The sequence below is a fragment of the Eretmochelys imbricata genome, chromosome 11 (assembly GCF_965152235.1).
Source record: "Eretmochelys imbricata isolate rEreImb1 chromosome 11, rEreImb1.hap1, whole genome shotgun sequence".
Taxonomy (NCBI): Eukaryota; Metazoa; Chordata; order Testudines; family Cheloniidae; genus Eretmochelys; species Eretmochelys imbricata.
The window spans coordinates 78,016,747-78,037,352 of record NC_135582.1 but is presented as its reverse complement, the minus strand read 5'-3'; the positions used below and the strand labels follow the sequence as shown (position 1 = coordinate 78,037,352).

Genomic DNA, 20,606 nt, shown 5'->3' with positions numbered 1-20,606 from the left:
ACTAAGCCCTTCCCTGCCGGCCGCATTGCTTCATTTACCTTATCTGTAAATGTACTTTCGTTGTTCTCTGCCTGTACCCAAGCCAGTCGGACGTTCCTCTGGCTAGGGCTGGCTGGCTTTATGCACTGCCTCCCAAACACATTAAGAACATATTTCCAGCACTCACGTATAACTCTTCTGTACACAGCCCACACAGACATCACACAATGATTTTGGGGACCAGCATGTCACCAGTTTATATATGACACCGTCTGGATACCTATGAGGACAACCGTGTGTGGGGGGGTAATGAGTATGTCAGACCTGATTTGAGTTACTGTACAGTGGGTACTCTGCCAGTTGGCATTGAAGGGCTCATGGAGCACCTCAGGAATATTTTGGCCCTGACGTTGCTATACAGCACCGTCCACTGTAACTCCCTGTTCTCTGTCCCATTTTCTCTCTCTGCCAGATGTCTCCCTGCTCCCCTGGCAGCTGCCTTTTCACCATCAGTCCCAGAAACTGTTTTCCATCCAATGCCCCACTTATCCCCCCCTCCCCCTCTATGCAGCTATCTCCTCTCCATCAAACCCCGTCTTGGAATCTAGTCACGGCACAGATCTGCACCGTCCTGGCTAACGCTGGGTGGGGTTTGCAATGGAACATGGTTCTGATCTATGTTCATCTTCCCCTGAGTCATACAGGGCCCTGCAGGTGCCTCCCGGGGCAGCGCAGCTCAGGCACAGATGAGACCGAGGTTAGTCCTGTCTACACTGCAGCGCCCGGCCGTGCTCTGAGGGTGTTGGCAGCCACCGTGCCCTCAATGGCTCCTGCAGGAACAAGAAACGGAGAGTGCAGACAGGGCCAATCCCTCCTCTCTCATCCCTCCCTCCTCTGACTCCAGCCTTCCCTGCTCCTGGATCCCTCCCTTCTGCCAACTCTTACCCTGCCCAAGATCCTCCTGCTCCTCACACTGGGGTCTTCTCCCCTTTGTCATTTCTGACATGGTTCTCTTCCTCCTTGTGGTCTCTCTCCCCTCCCCTCGCCCCTCCCCTCTCATTACATCCCCCAACCCCCTCCCCAGCGTCTCTCTCATGATCTGGGCTCTTCTCTTCCTGCTGCTGCAGCCCCCTCCCCACTCCACCCCACCCTTGGCCACAGCATCCACCGCTGACATTGCATCCACACATCCCCATCTGTCCCTGCACCCCCACAGCCCAGCAGCCTGCTCCCCGCACCCCCTTCTCTGCCCCCTCCTCTCCCCCAGCTCACAGGCCTGGGACTGGGAACTGAGGGAGGGGGCAGGCAGGTGATACCCTTTGTACCATCCCCATGGGAACAGGGCTGGGCGCTGGTCAGCGCTGGGAGGGGATAGTCTCTGCCACGGGTGTCACTCTCAGGGACAAAGATTCCCTTTGGCCTGAGCTGGGACAGGACAGATTATTAGGGGAGCCGTGTTTTTACCCTCCTCTTTGTAACCAACATAAAAATAAGGACGGAGCGTCCCGGAGAAGGTGTCAGTGAAAGTGAAGAGATGGGACCTGTCAGTCACACTGTAAAATGAGACCTCGCCTGCTTCATAGTCCAGGAAAACCCCCACCTGGCTGGGCCTGATGCCTGTGGGGAGGGGGATCTTGGGGGGGGAGGTGCAGGCCTCGTATTTCCCATCCCTCAGCCACACAGCCCAGTATCCATTCCCAGGAGTGAGTCTGACCTTCCCTGTCCTGATCACAGATTCCCTACAAACCCCCACAGTCCAATTTATTTTGTCTCCCACCTCCACCTCCCAGTAAAACCTCCCGCCTGTGAATCCATTTGTGCCCAGGACAATCGGATAAGTATTGAATCTCTCAGGATTGTCAGGTCGATCCTGTCGTCTATCATCGTATGTCACAGTTTTCTGATCCTCAGACAGGATGAGGTTGGGATGAGCCGTGTTTGGATCCAGAGTCACGTCCACTGGGGAGAGAATCAGAGTCAGTGCTGGGGGCAGGGGCTGGTCACTGGGATCAAAGGGCAATTCACCCACATGCCCATTAATCACTGTGATATGGGGTTCCTCACCCTTAAGGGGAGTCAGGAGCTCAGCTAATGCTGGGGGGACAGGGCAGGGGGAGGGGGGTGGGGAGCAGGAGTGGAAGGGAAGGAAGGGGGAGATCTCTAGGCAGACAGCAGGGAATCAGAGGGGGACGAAAGGGTGGGGGCCAGGGATGGAGCAGGCACCAGGGAGGGCACGTACCAGGGTGCAGAGGGTGAAGGGAGGAGTGGGCGCCAGGGTGATGGGGAAGGGGAGGGCTGGGCACCAAAGGGGGAGGGGAGGGGCAGGTGCCAGGGGGTCGGGTAGAGGGGAAGGACATGGGGGGAGGGGAGACAGGAACGGAGGGGAGACGGGGGGGAGGGTGTGTTGAGGGGGCTGAGGGTGGGTTGCACGAGGGGAGCAGAGAGGAGGGGCAGGTGCCATGGGGCTGGGAGGAGGGAAGTAATGGGGGCAGAGGAGTGGCGGGGGGCGGAGGGGGAAGGGTGAGGGGAGGGGGAAGGGCAGGCTGGGCGGTGGAGAACACCCCTGGCACAGCCGTTGCCACCAGGTGAGGGAGCCCCCCCCCTTCCCCTCCTTTCCGCTCCCGAGGTCCCTGCCGCCCACCACCTCCCTCCTCTCCCCCCCCATGAGCCCCCCCGCCTGCCCCTCACTGCGTCCCTCCTCACCCCCCAGCCCACCGCTCGCCATCCCGAGGACGAGGTGCGGTGAGCGGTGGGCGGGGGTCTCACGGGGGCAGGGGGTGAGGTGGGATGCATCGAGTGACGGCCAAGTGGGGGAGGGAGGTGGGGGGAGAGGCCTGGGGCCCAGTGGGGGTGGAGTGTGGGCAGGGCAGCGGGTGGAAGAGGTGAGACGGGGGGCTAGCCTCCCCCAAGGGAAGCTTCGCCCACTGCTCATGACGGCAGGCGCCAGGGGGCAGAGGAAGGTGCTCAGGGCTGGGGCAGGAGGCAGACATTGGGGGGCAGCAAAGGAACGGGAGGGGCAGGTACTGTGGGAGCTGCTGTGGGGCTCTGAGGCCACTCAAGCCGGTTCCCCGATGTGCTGGTTGCTACACGGGCAGAGGGGGATCTTCACCTGGATCTGAATGACTGAGGGCACAGATCCCAGGGACTGTCAACAGGACAGTCCACGGGATCCGGAGTCACCTAGGGCAGCACAAAAGGAGCTCGGGGCCTAAGTCCCTGGTTTCAGCTCCACGGTGAGGCACAAACCTCCTGCTGACCCCGTAGCTGCCAAAACTCACTCACAGTCGAAGTTTGTGCAGTAAAAGTTCCCTCGGTGCCCGTGTTTCTCCCTCCAGCCATGACCATGGCTGCCTCCCTCCAGGCGCGTGGACGCCTATTCCCCTGCCTGAGCCCCAGCGTGATCCACAGACTGGGGGAAGATCGGGGTCCAGCCATCCCAGCCTAGTTTGGTAGGCGGGCTCAGGGGCACTCTCTCAGACCGGGTCCCTCAGGCGAGGCCACGCAGCAGCTGGTTGGGGAGGGCTTCCCTCATACATTTTAACCCAGTGGCTAGAGCATTCCCCTAGGATGGGGGGGACTCCCAGTCCCTGCTCCCCTCGGGCAGAGGGGGAGCTTAAACTGAAACAGGGCTCTGCCAGTCTCAGGAGAGCGCTTTGACCACTAGGCAAGGCTGAGGTGGGGGGCTCCCGCACTCTCCCCTGCTGAGGATTTTCCATGGTGGATAAATAAAGGTCCATTGGTGCAGGGATGGGACCCTGGCTTCCCCCCTCGCTGGGGGGGTGCTCTAACCCCCCAGCTGTAGAGTCAGCCGCATACTTACTCTCTCTGACCCAATCACAGGTGCCGACTCCGTGGGTGCTCCGGGGCTAGAGCACCCTCAGAAACAAAACAGTGGGTGCCCATCAGCCACCCTCCAATCAGCTGTTTGGTGGGCCCAGCTGTTTGGCAGTGGGCGGGAGGTGCTGGTGTGGGGCAGAGCGGGGGCAGGAAGAGATGGAGCAAGGGCAGGGCCTTGGGGGAAGGGGCAGAGTGTGGGCAGGGCCTTGGGGTGGGGGTGGAGCACCCACCCAGAAAGAAGAAAGACGGCACCTGTGCCCAATGATCTTTAATTATTCAGTCCGTTGTGGAACAGCTTCCAGAGAGAGGAGGTCTCAGAACAGACTAACTTATACCCCAGGGGTTAGGGCCCTCCCCGGAGAGCTAGAAGGCCCCTGTTCAAATCCTTCCCTGCCTTGGGCAGAAGGGGGAATTGAAGCAGGGTCTCCCAGGTGATGGCTTTAACCACGGGGCTACAAGTCATTGCCAGCTCCTCCACCCCTGGCCGGTTTGTGTGGCGTGAGGAAGGCGTCCAATTCATTCCCACAAGATCTGCCGTACGTGCTAAGCAGCCTGACTCCAAGAAAGGGGATCCCTTTGTGGACCACTGAGCAGAGATAGGTGCCCGTCTCCACGAGAGAGGCAGGGCTTAGCACACACCACTTTCATCCGCATCTCCTATTGTCTAGCGTAGGCATCTCCTCACCTCATGTCTTGGCTTTTGTGACTCACAGTCTAAGGGCAGGTCCTGCACCGATGCAGCTGCGCCGCCGTAGCGCTTTCACGAAGATGCTCGAAACTGAGAGGAAGGAGCTTTTCCCATCAGTTTAGTTCATCCAGCCCTGCCCCGCCCCCGGCTCAGTGCATTAGGATACCCTGGCGTGCGAGGAGCCCGGGGCTCCCGGGGCTACAACGTGCGTGCACATCCCCTGGACTCTCATCCCTGCTGGAGCTGCCAGACTCTCCCAGCCTGCTCGAGTACACACACGGTCAGGCTGCGAGCCAGCTGAAAACACGCACACACAGCCACAGGTGTGAGGCAGAAAAGCTGCCGTATGGGCACAATTTGTGGCAACTGGGTCAGGGAGTGTCACAAGCTGGTTGTAAAAACCTGTCTGACCTTGCAGTGGGGACAGGGCCTGCCTCACCCCAGAGCCAGGGGGACACTGAACAGCTCTTGTCTGCTCCTGTTACATGAGAAGAACACTGTGGGTAGAGCTCGGTCTGAGCATGGAAATCCTGCCGTTGGGAAGAGAGCTGAGCCGTTCAGTGCCAGTGATGGGCAGATAAGAATGCCCATCCTGCAGAACCCAGGTACGGCCCTGGGAAGGGGACACTAAGGGACATATTTCATCACTAATCAGCCCTTTCCCAAAGGGAGTGTGTCCCTGTGCTCAGCAATAAATCTGCGTTTCGTCTGCCCCCAGTGACATTGCTATTTCCAGCCAACTGAATGTCACAGGGAAATGCTCTGTGCAGGGAAAGGAGCAGAGAGCTCCCAGGGGAAGGTGGGTCTCACCATGGATACAATGCCAGCGGTACGTACAGTACCTGTGTAGAGCCGGGCGCTTCTCCACTCTGCAACCAAACACAGACAGAGGGGTAAGAACGCCCCTGGACACAGACACACTGAGCAGGAGACAATGTCACACAAGGGTCGTACTGGGGGGAATGGAACTTACTGAGCTCAGCCTGGAGTTTGTCTGAAAATAAAACAGAGAGAAATGAGTCAGTGTCACATTACCTTGCAGAAGGGAAGTGAGTGAAAAAGACCTTAAAGCAAGGAAGCCTCCCGGGCAGCAAAGGAAAAGGAAAGGAAGAAATACAGTACAGTAACCTCATCTGGCCACCTGGTCAGGAGCAAGAGGTTGTTAGAGCTAAAGAGGGATCCTTCAGCAAATGAAAAGTATTAACCCTGTGAAGCCAGTAGAAAGCCACATTAAGTACATTGGGTGAAGCGAATGATAGGAATTAGGGGTTTAAAATGGAACTAGAAGAGGGAATAGCAAAAAATATAAAACAAATAAAGGGAACAATTGAGGAGGGTAATGACAATGCCGAGAGACTGATTTCTTTGCAACAGTTTTTACCATACTGAGTGTGGTGGGAAGAGACCAGCCCTGGAGCTGCTCTGTTCAAGAAATAAACATCAGGGATTGAGGTGTGAAGCAGAGATAATAGAACAGACTGATTATGAAAGAGCTTGACGTCACCAAGACCAGAGGAGATCCTTGCCAGGTTGCAAATGCCCAAGAGTTGTGAAATGACCTAAGAACGATATGGCTGAGCTGTTAACAATAATATGCATCTCATTAAAATCAGCTACTCTTCTGGAGAATCGGAATGTTGTAACCAGCTTTTCAAATTTTGGTAGGACTTGTCCTGAGAATGACAGCTCAGTGAGCCTTGGGGAAGCGGTTGGAATAGGGGAGGGAGGAGGCAGAGTTGGGGTGGGGCCTTGGGGTAAGGGGTTGGAATGGGGGTGGGGCTAGGGTGGGAAGAGATGGGGTGGGGCAGGGTCATATGGAAGGGGTGGAGTGGAGTCAGGGCCGGGAGTAGAGGGGGCTCGAGCACACAGGGGAAACGGGGAAGTCAGCGCCTATGGTGGTATTAGTTAAGTTTTTCCTCGGTGATGCCCTCATCAGGGACAAACATTGTCGTTCTTGTTCCCAGCAGTGATCCTCACACATGGTGCTTGCCGTGCCTGTGTGAGGCCCACGTTAAAGAAGCGTTGCTCAGTCATGAAATGGACTCAAGTGGCTCGAGACCTTTGCCTAAAGCAGCACCTGCTTGAACAGGCTATGTGACCTGCTTTCGTTTTGAGGTCCTTGTCTGATTGGAAGTGGCCCTCGGGCTCTGAGAGCACTGTTGCTTCGCAGTCCAGAGCAGGTGCCTCTCTCACGAAACGGGGGAGCTGTTCCCCATTGCATGCACCAAGGAAAGGATCTCATAAGACCAACTGAGACTCCAGGAGACTCTTTCACTTTGCTCAGGGCTGGTGCTCGTGTGCGATATGGCATGGGTGCCTCTAACCTTTCCCTGGTACCATGCGGAGAGATGAGAGACCTGGTATTATGGGCTCTGGTTCCGGCCCCAGGGCATCTGTGGAGTCTGGTACCAAAGAGGATGACGGTGGCACTGACTGTCTCCATGTCCGTGGCATTCCAGGCAGCTACCGACCTCCTTTGCCTTTCACCCCAACCTCTCCTTTGGTCCAGGGCTATGCCATCTATAGCCCCATTGGCTGAACAGGCTGTTGAATCAGGGACAGTATCGAGGTTGGTGTGGGAGATCTCAACAGCGTTCACCGTCCTTGACTTCGGCACTGTCAACCAGTCCAGTACAACTGATGACTTTGGGACTGATACTGCCTCCAGCCTTGGCATACGCAGTGCAGGCGGAGCTGCTTCCACTATCAGCACTGGTCCCTGCCTTGTTATGGGTAACAGATGAGTCAGGCCAGTTACTTGCGCCCTCTGGTCTGGCTCTGACTTTATTCCTGGAATCCCAAGGCTTCTCAGTTTCAAGGTTGGGATCTTCCTTCTCCTGGTCTCCACCGCCAAACCAGCATCGGGGACTGTTTACGGAGCATTATAGGCATCAGGGCTGGTGCTTCTCTCATGGTCGAGATGGGGGTCTCTGGCCACAATGCCTTATCCTTACCAGAGGCCTCCACGGAATCTGTGGGACCTTCCTGGGTGATGGAGGCCATACTGCTTAGCTCAAGCAAAGGTGACATTGCTGGTCAGATCAGCAGTAGGAAATATAGGCCCACCACAGGTTCCAGCACTGGTGAGCTTTACCCATGGAGTATTTCGAGGCCTATCAGGACCTCTTGTCCCCTGCTTCACCAGGGATTCAGGCAGAGTTCCTTCGATGAATGTTCATCAGTTAGCGGATGCCCTGCAGCCATCTGCTCCTGGTAGCGTAGCCCTCCCGATCAATGATGCACTACTGTAGTCTGCAAAGGTTTCTGGAGCCTGCTGACTTCCATGCTGCCCACCACACTGCATTGATTCGGCCTTAACTGGAGTATTGTGCCCAGCTCTGGGCGCCACATTTCAGGAAAGATGTGAACAAATTGGAGAGAGTTCAGAGAAGAGCAACAAGGATGATTAGGGGTCTGGAAAACATGACCTATGAGGGAAGATTGAAAGAACTGAGTTTGTTTAGTCTGGAAAAGAGAAGACTGAGAGGGGACATGATAACAGTTTTCAAATGCCTAAAAGGTTGTTACAAGCAGGAGAGAGAAAAATTGGTCTCCTTAACCTCTGATGATAGGACAAGAATCAATGGACTTAAATAGCAGCCAGGGAGGTCTAGGTTGGACATTAGGAAGAACTTCCTACCTGCCAGGGTGGTTGAGCACGGGAATAAATTGCCTCGGGAGGTTGTGGAGTCTCCATCACTGGAGATTTTTAAGAGCAGGTTAGACAAACACCTGTCAGGGATGTTCTAGATGGTGCTGGTCCTGCCATGAGTGCAGGGACTGGACTTGATGACCTCTCGAGGTCCCCTCCAGTTCTATGATTCTATGAAAGTGCACAGAAAGGGCTTCTTCTCTCACTTGGCATAAACTCCCTCGTCATGACTGCTGTGAATGATAGAGCCCAGCAGGGCAGGTTTAGGTCCATTCTGAAGGACAAATTCTCCAAAAGGATGGATTAAATGGGCAGGAAGATTGACACTTGCTCCTCCCTGCACATGGGAATTGTATGCCAGCAGGCATTGCTGTCCAGTTATGACTTCATAAATTGGACAGTGATGCCTAAGTTTGCAAACCAGCTGCAAGTAGCCACTAGAGAGGAATTTCAGGAATCTGATTTTCGGCAAAATCTACAGGGTTCTGACCAGAGTGCGGAGTGAGGGGCTCAGCCTACGTAAGCAATGAAGTATGCAACCTTCTAGTTGAAAAAAAGCCACATAATTTTGCTCCATGATCTAAATTTTCACCGTGAGATTCTGTGCTCAGAACCTGCAGCATCGGTGCGCGGAAGAGCTAAGGTGACCGTGACGGGTTGTATCACAGAAACCCCCTGGGGCTGCCAACTGATGTGCCAAGAATATGTCTGCCCCTGCTTACCCTGCCAGCTTGGGACTCCAGCACCCTGTCCTGTGGAGCCAGACACGCCAGTCTGCTCCAACACAGACCCAGGGTCTGAGCCACATGCCCCAAAGCTGCAGGCTTATCTGAAAGCAACTTAGGAAGTGTTCCTGTCTTTAACACTCAGATGCCCAACTCCCAATGGGGTCCAAACCCCAAATAAATCCGGTTTACCCTGTATAAAGCTTACACAGGGTAAACTCATAAATTGTTCGCCCTCTATAGCACGGATAGAGAGATATGCACAGCTGTTTGCCCCCCCCCCAGGTATTAATAAATACTCTGGGTTAATTAATAAGTAAAAAGTGATTTTATTAAATATAGAAAGTAGGATTTAAGTGGTTCCAAGTAATAACAGACAGAAAAAAGTGAATTACCAAGCAAAATAAAATAAAACATGCAAATCTAAGCCTAGTACAGTAATAAAACTGAATACAGATAAAATCTCACCCTCCGAGATGTTTCAATAAGTTTATTTCACAGACTGGCCGCCTTCCCAGTCTGGGCACAATCCTTTCCCCTGGTTCAGCCCTTGTTCCAGCTCAGGTGGTAGCTAGGGGATTTCTCATGATGGCCGCCCCCTGTGTTCTGTTCTACCCCCTTATATGGCGTTGGCATAAGGTGGGAATCTTTTGTCTCTCTGGGTCCCCACCCCCACTTCTAAATGGAAAAGCACCAAGTTTAAGATGGAGTCCAGTACCAGGTGACATGGTCACATGTCACTGTGAGACCCCCCCAAGCCTTCATTGCTCCCAGCCTGGCTCACAGGAAGGCCTGCCTGCAAACAGCCATCCACCGTCAATTGTCCTGGTTGATGGGAGCCATCAAGATTCCAAACCACCATTAATGGCCCACACTTTGCATAATTACAATCGGCCCTCAGAGTTATATTTCATATTTCTAGTTTCAGATACAAGAGTGATACATTTATACAAATAGGATGACCACACTCAGTAGATTATAAGCTTTGGAATGATACCTTACAAGAGACCTTTTGCATGAGGCATATTTCAGTTACGTTATATTCATACTCATTAGCATATTTTCATAAAATCATACAGCCTGCAACGTCACTGTGACTTTTAACATTCCTGGCATCCGCCGGATCCTGGGCTGCTCTGGTGCCAAAGCAGCCCCTGAGGTAAGTCAGGGCTAGTCCACAGGGGTGTTGCAGTGATGTCATCTCCAGAGCACCGTCTTCTAGCACACGGTGACTTGCATGCACAACACCCTCATTTCTATCCTGGGGCTCCCTATGGTTTTTCATAGGCCAAAGCACATAAAATCAATTTCCCCTTCTGCGGGGTTCTGATATACTATAAATAAATTCATTTATTTATTTTCTCCCCTCTTGTCACTTTACCTTTCTCTCTGTGTTGCCTCTACAAGCAGTACCCGGCCAGGGCAATGAGAACCACCAGGAGAGCCAGGATCACCCCAGAGCCACAGTCCAGGCATCGACTCTCGGGAAAAACAGCTCTGCAAGAGAAAGTGTTATTGACTTGGGAACAAATATGTACACAAGAATATTAGAACAGCCAGACTGGGTCAAACAAATGTTCCATGTAGCCCAGTATCCTGTCTTCTGACAGTGGCCAAAGCCAGATGCTGCAGAGGGTATGAACAGAACAGGGCAATAATCACGTGATCCATCCCCTGTCACCCACACCCAGCTTCTGGCAGTCAGAGGTTTAAGGACACCCAGAGCATGGGGCCACATCCCTGCCCATCTTGGCTAATAGCCATTGGTGGACCCGTCCTCCATGAACACACCTGCTTCTTTTCTGAACCCAGTTATACTTTTGGCCTTCACTAGATGGCAATGAGCTCCACAGGTTGACTGTGCGTTGTGTGAAGAAATATTTCTTTTTGTTTGCTTTAAACCTGCTGCCTATTTGTTTCATTCCTTGGTTCTTGTATTATGTGAAGGGGTACGTAACACTTCCTTGTTCACTTTCTCCACACCCGTCACAATTTTATAGACCTCTGCCCTATCCTCCCTTAGCTGTCTCTTTCCCAAGCTGAAAAGTCCCAATCATTTTAATTTCTCCTCAGAGTGAAGCTGTTCCAGGCCCTTAAACATTTTTGTTGCCATTCTCTGCACCTTTCCATTTCTAATATAGCTTTTTTGAGATGGGGCAACCAGAACTGCCTACAGTATTCAAGATGTGGGCGTACCATGGGTTTATATATATTTATTATGATATTTACTGTTTTATGATCTACCCCCTTTCTAATAGTTCCTAACATTCTGTTAGCTTTTGTTAATACCACTGCACATTGAGTGGATGTTTTCAGAGAACTATCCGCAATGACTCCAAGATCTCTTTCTTGAGTAGAAACAGGTAAGTAAGACCTGATCATTGTATATGTCTAGTTGGGATTATGTTTATCAATGTGCATCACTTTGCATTTATCCACATTGAATTTCATCTGCCACTTTGTTCCCCAGTTTTTTGAGATCCCTTCATAATTCTTCATAGTCTGTTTTGGACTTAACTATCTTGAGTAATTTTGTATCATCTGCAAGTTTTACCATCTCATTGTTTACCTCTTTTTCAGACCTTTTATAAGTATGTTGAACAACACTGGTCCCAGTACAGATTCCTGAAGGACATCACGATTTACCTCTCTTCTTTCTGAAAACTGACCATCTATTCCTACACTTTGTGTCCTGTCTTTTAAGCAGGTACTGATCCATGAAAGCACCTTCCCTCTTATTCCATAACAGCTTACTCTGCTTAAGAGCCTTTGGTGAGGGGCCTTGCCAAAGGCTTTCTGAAAGTCAAGGTACCCTGCATGTACTGGATCACCCTTCTCCACATGTTTGTTAACCCCCTTCAAAAAATTCTAATAGATTAATGAAGCATGATTTCCTTCTACAAATGCCACGTTGACTTTTCCCCCGACAAATCATGTTCACCTATGTGTCTGGTAATTCTGTTCTTTACTATAGTATCAACCAATTTGTCTGGTACTGAAGTTAGGCTGTAACTGCCAAGCTCGGTTCTGGAGACTTTTTGTTTTTAAATAAGAATTCTCTTCATCACCCCCTTGAGAACTGTGATGTTCCAGCACAGAGAGAGAAGTCACATACAAACCTAAATACTCTTGCTTGAAGCTTGCAGCGTAACACAATGTTTTGGTTTTTAGAATCCAGAATCTTAACACCCAAGAACCCAAAACAGAGAGGGGCTGCTCCCTAAGGCAGCAGGCACCACTTCCACCTTGCAGGGCCCTAGAGCTCAGTCTCTAGCCCAAGCCCAAATGTCTACACTGCAATTTAACAGCCCCTTAGCCCAAGCTCCACAAGCCTGAGTCAGCTGGCATGGGCCAGCCATGGGTTTTGAATTGCCGTGTAGACATATCCAAAGAGAACTAAGCTTATTCAAAAGTTTCCAAGAAGTGCTCAACATGTTGAAGATCCAGGCCAATAAATAGAAGACACAATGATAAATACTTTCTGCCCATGTCTGTGGCATCTCAGTCCATCCATGTGCGGCACGGACGGGCACTGACCTGCTATGGAAATCGCTGACTCTCTCTCCTGGTCGAGTCGGGGGTTCCTGACACAGCAGGACACTTTATGGTTGGACTCTTCTGTTAGAACAATGGCAATCTCTGTCTGAAACAGGCCACCGGCCTGTTGGGATATTTTTTCAGAGGCTGATGGAAAGAGCTTCCCCTGGAGATCTCTCCACTGAGCCTCAGGCTCTGGGTACCATCCAGATGATCGACACACCACCTGGATCCCTCCATCCTGATGTCCCTCTACAGAGATGTCAGGATCGGAGCCCAAACCTACAGAAGAAATAAATAAATTTGTGATAACCCAGTAATGAGCCAAAAGCTTTATTACACTGTTATCAAAAGCCATTTCCTATCAAACTAATAATTGAATGTGAGTCCACGAGTGCAGCTGGTCACCTAATTTGGCCAGATTCCTATTTGATATAGAGTAGAATTAATGTTAATGTCAGTGCTGTTCTATGCACAAACTTTCTCCAGTTTAGTTAACCTGGTTTAGTTAATCAAGTGCAAATCCCTTAAATCAAGACTAAAACGAAATCAATATAAGCCATTTCCAAACTCGTTTCAGAGGTTCCACCTGGATGTTTCCACTAGTTCAGCAGTTCTCAAATTTTAGCAACCTAAGGACCCCCATTTTGATTTCAAATTTTCAGCAAACCCCCTCGCCCAACCCACTCAGCACCAGGCCCTGCTCTCACTCCACCCCTTCCCCCAAGACCCCATCCTCGCCCCACCTCTTCCTGCCCCTGCTCCACCCCTGCCCCTCCTCTTCCCCACCTCTTTCTATCCCCTCCCCTGAGCACACCCCATCTCTGCTCCTTCCCCTCCCTCCCAGCCCCTGCTGCACACCGCTGAACAGCTGTTCCCCAGCACACAGGAAGCACTGGGAGGGAGGAGGCGGTGTTGAGGGAGGAAGGGGAAGGAGTTGATCAGCGGGGTCAGTGCACTCCCTGGAGTACCTGGGGGTCCACGGACCCCGTTTGAAAAACTCTTCACTAGTTCATTGAAACCAGTGTATGTGTATGTGTAAACAAGCCTTAAATAATTCACTAATAAAAAACTTTATTATAGGGGAATTCAGGTTGTCTTGGCAGGGCCTTGTATCCTTCCAGAATGCTGAAATGGGTAGCAGAAAACTGATACCTCTCAGAGCCAGGAAATACACTCACCAAAACAGAAACACAAACCATGGGCGGCAGGGAAAGCTGAGCCTTCCCAAACAGCCAGGATGTGGCCCATCCACACTCCGCCCCTTCTCTCCGTCCTGCTTCTCACTCTGCAGGTGTCTGGCTCTTCCGGGGCTGCCAGCCTCCTGATGCTCTGGGGCCAGGGGGGCTGGGGCTGCTCTGCCCGGCTTCGGAGTCCTGGCACACCGGGGCCGGGAAGGCAGGGGCCTTGCTGCCCAACAGCCCAGTGCTTTGGGGCCAGGAGGGCTGCGGCCACGCTGTCTGGCCTCCCCACACTCCAGGGCCGCGTGGTGCTCCGTGGCCGGGAGGGCTGGTCCCTTCGTCCCTCCCAATGTACTGGTCGACAGCCTGGTGCTTTGGGGCCAGGAGGGCTGTGGCCACACTGCCCAGTGTAATGGCAAAAACAACAGCCAGAAAATTTTCCTACTCCAGCCCTCCCAGCCCCGGAGCACCAGGGGTAGGAAAATTTGCTGGCTGCTGTTTTTGCCATTACATTGGCACTCCAGCTTGGAAAGGCTGGAGCTGCACTGCCTGGCCTCCTGGTTCTCGGGGCCGGGGGGGAGGACGGGCGCAAACCTGGGGCAGGGACCAGTGGCTACAATGGAAGGGGGCTGGGGGCACAGGGCAGGGGCCATGCCCACAATGTGAGCTGGGCTCCATTGGACACTGAGGGGATGAGGCCTCGGGTGGAAGGGGCAGGGCTGGGTCGGGGGAGAGATGGGGGCTGTCGCAAACACTAGATAAGGTCACACTGGGGATTTTTTATTACTGATGAGCTAAACTGAAATAAAATGATCTTAATTTGAAGCACGTGTCTTGTGAATTCAAATGGATTTCTTTATTGCGGGGTCAGTCTGTGGGCAGAGAGGCCCTTAGGTTGCTTGGAAATTGCATACAGACCATCCTAGAGAGGGAAAACACCCGCCCAGGAGAGACAAAGGAGGGATGGGTGTCTGGTACCATTTCCGCTCGGGAGTCTTCACCAGAAAAGCACGGGCTAGCAGGGGTTCTCACAATAATGTTTTTGGTGGCCTAAGTGTGTGCAGCCACTCCGGTGGCCACTCCGAAAAACCCCTCTCCGACCTGCAGCCCTTAAGCAATAGCCCACCCTGAGGAAGGTGAGTCAGGAACTCACCGGCCAGCTGCAAAGTCCCAGCCTCCCCATGCCTTGGCCGGGTGGGAGCCGGGCAACTGCCCAGGGGAGTGCCTCAGTGACCGAACCCTGCTGACAAGAGCCACCTCCAGTGCCATTCACACTGGTCCCACATGTCTTGTTTGTCTTACAGAAGCAATTAGAGGTCCCAGCTGAGACTGGGTCCCCAGCGGGCTGGGCATGGTGCACACATCGTAGGAGACAGTCTGCGCTGAAGAGTTTACAGTCTCAACAGGCATGATGGAGAAAGGGCGAGCGAGGAAACAGAGGCACAGAGACGTGCCCAAATTCTTGCACAGCTCAGTAGCAAAGGCAAGACTGGAACCCTGTCCCTTGACGCTCAGTTGACGGCTCTATCCACCAGGTAACCCTGCCTCTCACTTATTGCTGGTCTAGCATATGTGCACCTGCTTCACATTCTCCAGTGATGCTGGGTGAGCGGCCCCATAATCCTGCCAGCTCCTGAGCAGGGGCAAGGGACTGGCTTTCCCGTTGATGAACACAGACCGTGCCTCTCGCCACAGACACTTCGCGGCAGGTGTGAAGGGTTGAATAAGAACCACTGGAAGCAGCTGTGCACAGTTTAACTGATGGGCAGGGAGGCTAAACTCTTCCACTACTTTCACTTGCAAAGGTAATTTTAGAAACATATTTGTAATCCCCTTGGGCTTAGAGAAGCCCCTTTAACACCTGCCTCAGGCAGAGGAAGGGCTGGGTGTTCCAGAGGGAGCAGGGTGGAGAGAGGGAGAGGACAGGGGTGGAGGCGCCGACTCCGTGGGTGCTGCGGGGCTGGAGCCCCCCTGGAGAAAAATTAGTGGGTGCACCCAGGGGCAGCCAAGCCCCAGTGGCAGGCGGTGGGCTACAGGACCCTGAATATCAACCACGGTTACTCTGTGGGTGCCAGACAGGAGGCCAGACATTAGCGTGAGGAGGATCAGCTATTGTTTGGCCCCAGGGGTGCACAAGAGAGTTGTAATAAACACAACATATTCATATCACCCAACTTTTTAGGCGTGTTTGTGTATTTGATTAACCCTGTAAATGTAACCCATTAATGCTACCCCAGACTCCCAAGAGCCACAACACTCTTCGAGACAATCTGAGTACTTGTGTGGATTTTAGAGCCCTTAGAAAAAACAGTCAACTAGAATAAACCTTCACCAGAGCAGAGCTGCTGCCCCACTGTAATGAGATCAATCAGGTGTCATCTCACAATGAATCTTTGATCCACTCATTACCCTACTGAAGACATCCAAGTATCACAACAAGTTACTGACCTGCCACCTGTAGTTCCAACAAAGCTTCTTCATAAGCCACTCTAGACTGAAAAAAACACTTGTACTGTCCATCGTCGGAGGGTTGGATATCGCGTATTCTCAGGGAAACACTCCCATCGGTGATGTGGTCTTTTAAGAGCTCAGTCCTTCCTTGATATTCTGGCATCTGCTCACCATACTGATCCTGCCCATCGTGGTACAGATGCACAACTGCAGAGTACTGGGACCTGAACCATCTCACCTCCATGCTCTGAGCATCCATCCTGGGGGAAAGGTGGCAGGGCAGGAAGGCCTCCCCACCTAAGGAAGCGGTGATTGGATGGGCAGGTCCAGTTACTGTGAACTGTGCTGAGAAAAATGCAATGAAAATAGAAATTAAATTGACAGGGGGCTGAGGGTGGCATTAATTCAGCAGTAAGACAAAATAAAAGAGCGTCCTGCATTAGAAGTGAACACCCCGTCTCCATGCAGTGCCCTAGGCATGTCTATAAGTGCAGAGAGTCACATGCTTGGGGTAGCTGCATCTTTGACTCCCTCTGGGGTCTGCTTAAGGATTGTCCCTTAGGTCTCAGGCCTCCAGCTGTCACCTCTCTCTGGGCAGGGACCCATGGCCCTCTCTCTCCACTGGGGTTTAAGGCTTGCAGCTTCATAGAATCATAGAATCATAGAATATCAGGATTGGAAGGGACCTCAGGAGGTCATCTAGTCCAACCCCCTGCTCAAAGCTTCCTTGCAATTCACTGTGGTTTTCCCACCAGGTCTGACCAAAGTCCAGCACCTGTGCTTTGCTTTCCATCCCAGGGCTATGAACAGTGTGTGCCAGAGGTTACCAGTAACCAAACAGGTTTTCCAAAGCAGGGAACATTTATGGACAAAAGCCCAAGAGAGAAAAATTACCACAAACCAATCAAACATCTTACACTTATCGCAAAGGATTCTCATCTGGCACATGGGGACAGACTCTCTGTCAAACCTTTCTCTGAGGGTTTCTCTCAGTTTGTAGCCCAAGATCCCAGGCTTCTGGTTAGTTTACATCAGCTTTTCATACCAAAAATCTTCATTCTCTTTGGTTTCTGGAACCTGCTGTGAACTAGTTTAACTGCCTGGGGTGGTACTTCTCTGGAGCTGTTATCTGTCCCACAAGAAATTACGCCCCATCATTTGTATATCCTGCAGGAGATGGGGTGACCCTCCCCCACGGACTAGATTACAATCCGGAGCCCACAAAGATACATATAGAACAGATCGATACTGTGAAGTTCCACTCCGTATGCTTTATGAAAATAGGCTTATGAATCTGAAAATGACATAGCTGGAATGTGCTTTATGCAAAAGGTCTCTTGTAACACATCATTGACAAAGTTATAATGTGCTGAATTTGATTTCCCTATTTGTATGCATGTATCGTTCTCATAGAAATATGAGGTATGAACCTGTATTGCTGGTGTAGTCATACCAGCTGAGGGCCGTCAATGGGGCATCAGGACTTGGTGACTCCCATTGACAGGACAATTGGCTGTAAATGGCCTTGTTTACCTTAAAGCCTTCCTGTGTATGGGTCAGGCAACCTAGGAAGAATGGAGACTGGGGTCTTACACAGACATGTGACCATGTCACCTGATACTGAAATCCATCTTGAAGCGGGTACTTTTCCAGAGTGGGGGTGGGATTCCAAACAAGGGTTTCCCCGCCTTAGGGAAATTCTATATAAGGCGGGGGAAGTAAACAATGAGGGTCTTCATCTGGCTTAAGAGATGGCCTCCCCACCCCAAGGAGATACCTGAAAGCATCTGGAAACAAAAGAACTGTAACTACAGGGGTGGGAGAGAACAGGCTGGACCCAGGTCAGAAAAGGCAACTGACCTGGGAAGCATTTTACTTGAAATAACATCGAGGGTGAGAAGTTATCATCTGTAACTGATTTCTTAGTGTATTAAGCTGAGCCGTGCGTGTTTTGGTTTATCTTGCTTTATGATTTACTTTGTTCTGTCTGTTATTACTTAAAACCACTTAAATCCTACTTTTTATACTTAATAAAATCGCTTTTGTTTATTAATAAACCCAGTGTAAGTAATTGTTACCTGGGGGAAAAACAGTTGTGCACGTCTCTCTTTCAGTGATATAGAGGGCGAACATTTTATGAGTTTACCCTGTATAAGCTTTATACAGAGTAAAACAGATTTATTTGGGGTTCAGGCTCCCAGAAAGGCTGAACACTGGGCGCTGGGAAAGTCCCTGTTAACTGAAAAGCCCCACGGCTGAGTGAATCTCAGTTTCTGTGAACTGCAAAGGGGCGTGGCCCAACCTCTGAGTCTGGGCTGGAGCTGAATTGGAGTGTCTGGCTCAGCAAGACAAGAGCGGAGGGGCACCCGTTCTGGCAGGAGGGTTGTTCTCTGTGGTACCCCAGAGCATCAAGTGACAGTCTCAAGGGGGTCTCTGTGACCGAACCCATCACAGATACTATCTATGGAGAGGGTGCAAAATAGACAGAATATTCATGATGTTAATTTGATAGTCCCCAAATATGGCATGTGGTTGCCATATCTGTCACCCAGAGTTCACAGGTGAATGTTATACACTGTCCCTATCATCGCTGAATAGGGCTGAACACTTCTCACAAGCACCTTGGGTATAATGGGTAATGGGGAGGGGGGGGCTGGTTCTCTGACACACCAAGGACTTTTCATGCTGCTCCAGTGCAGTGCCCTCCCTGACTGCTGTAAGGATGGTGTAAGGGCCAGCAGGATGTGAAAAGAGATCATTGCCACTGTGCAGGTAAAGTCAGAAGTCAGATAATGAAGAGGGAGAAGGAGGCAGATAGAAAAGTGCAGGGGGCAGAGAACCAGCCATTGTGGAACTGAACAGAAAGGGGGGGTCTCTGGGCAGAGACTCAGCATCCAGAGCAACAAAGAGAGCTGGTTAAATTAGCAGAATGGAAATCACAGCAGGAGGGAATCAAAATGTCTGTGTAGCTGTGGGGACAACCCTGGGGGTGCCATGGGATACGATAAGACTTTCACTGAGGGCACAGAATGAAGAAGGTCTCACTTCTCACCCCTAGACGGCTGTGCCTAGTGCAGTGTGAATGACTTGTGGGTTTTAATTTCATAACTGGAGAGTTGGGAAGTCATGATTTGTTTGTGGCTGAAGAGTCTGATCTGTGACTTACATGGTCCAGTGGTGTAGTGTAGCGGAATTGTGTAGTGTCCCTTTAAATAGTTTGTGAGCCCAGTAACGGCGCTCACCATGTTCTATGTCTTAGAAGCCTCCAGTCAGAGCAGCAGCGTGTGTATAGATAAACACCATCACTAGGACCCAGCTGTGCTCTGCGGTTTATGGTCGTTGTGTAAAGAGCAAAAGACCAGGGCTGGATTTAGGGGCAGGCGACCCTGCCAACCACCTGGAGTGCCAGGATTGGTGGGCGCCAGGCTTGGGGGGTGCCAGGCTTGGGGTCCTGTGTCTGTTAGTGACAAAAGGGAAAACAGAATGTTTGAAGTGAAATGTTTCAAGTATAGATGTTAGTACATTCCAGTTATTCCTACAATTAAAAATTTTCTTTGAGGAAACTTTTTTTTTTTTGCTTATATAGGCATGAATAGATACAGATGTACAGATCCTAGCATGCACATTTATTGTCTTATATGACAGGGATAAATCATGCATGCAAATCGTGCATCAAAGCCATGAAATGGGCTACAAATACAATAAAAGAAAAGTATTCAAAAATTTAACAAATGGAAGGGGGGGGCACCAAAGAAACGCTCCTCGCCGAGGGCACCATTTGGTCTAGGGCTGGCCCTGCAAAAAGCAGACGTGGTTTACGAGACAAGGCAGTGAAGCGAGGTGGATGGTGATGACCAGCAACAGAACATCAGCAAACCCAGCGAGGAGCCGAGAGCTCCTACCTGACACCAGACTGTGAACCTGTAGAGCGAGGCAGAGAGCGATGTAGCTGGGCAGAGCGGAGCTCACTGTGGAGCCGGGAGAGAACAAGGGAACCTTCCCCATCATCGTAGCTGGGTCTGGGGAACAGGAGAAATAACAAACCAGATGGTGAGTGAGCGGGACGCGGTGACAGCGACACAGGGCAGTGGGGAGGAGGTAACAAGCACTAGAAGGGAAGGGATTTCCCCCACAGGTCTCGCCTGCCTGGCTCTGAGCAGGGTCAGATGTCACTGGGCCAGCAGCCGGTCCATACCACACTCACACCATGGCTGCACCTGTGGAGATGTCTGGTGTAATTTAGATTGCCATAGGACATCTACACTGAACACATCACCGGCCACCGACAGTGCCAGGAGGCATGAGCTGGAGCGACATGGTGCATCAACGATGAGAGAGGGACCGAGAGACTTTGTCCGTTGGACCATATGAACTGGAGCCATAAACTCACTGAACGTTAAATCTCTCCAAATGAGGGTCAATCCATCCTCATCATCGCATTCACTCACTGTACTCCACACCTGAACATAGCCATTATATGAACAACATACCCTCATACCTCAATGTCTGTCCTTTGACCCGTTAACCTTTTACCCCAATCGGGGATATTGCAGATT

General features: G+C 51.5%; 1 pseudogene; it reads right to left on the bottom strand.

The window, feature by feature from the left end:
- Positions 1–1,375: 1,375 nt before the first annotated feature.
- LOC144272246 (butyrophilin subfamily 1 member A1-like) lies at positions 1,376–20,058 on the bottom strand (annotated as a pseudogene).
- Between the last annotated feature and the right edge of the window lie 548 nt (positions 20,059–20,606).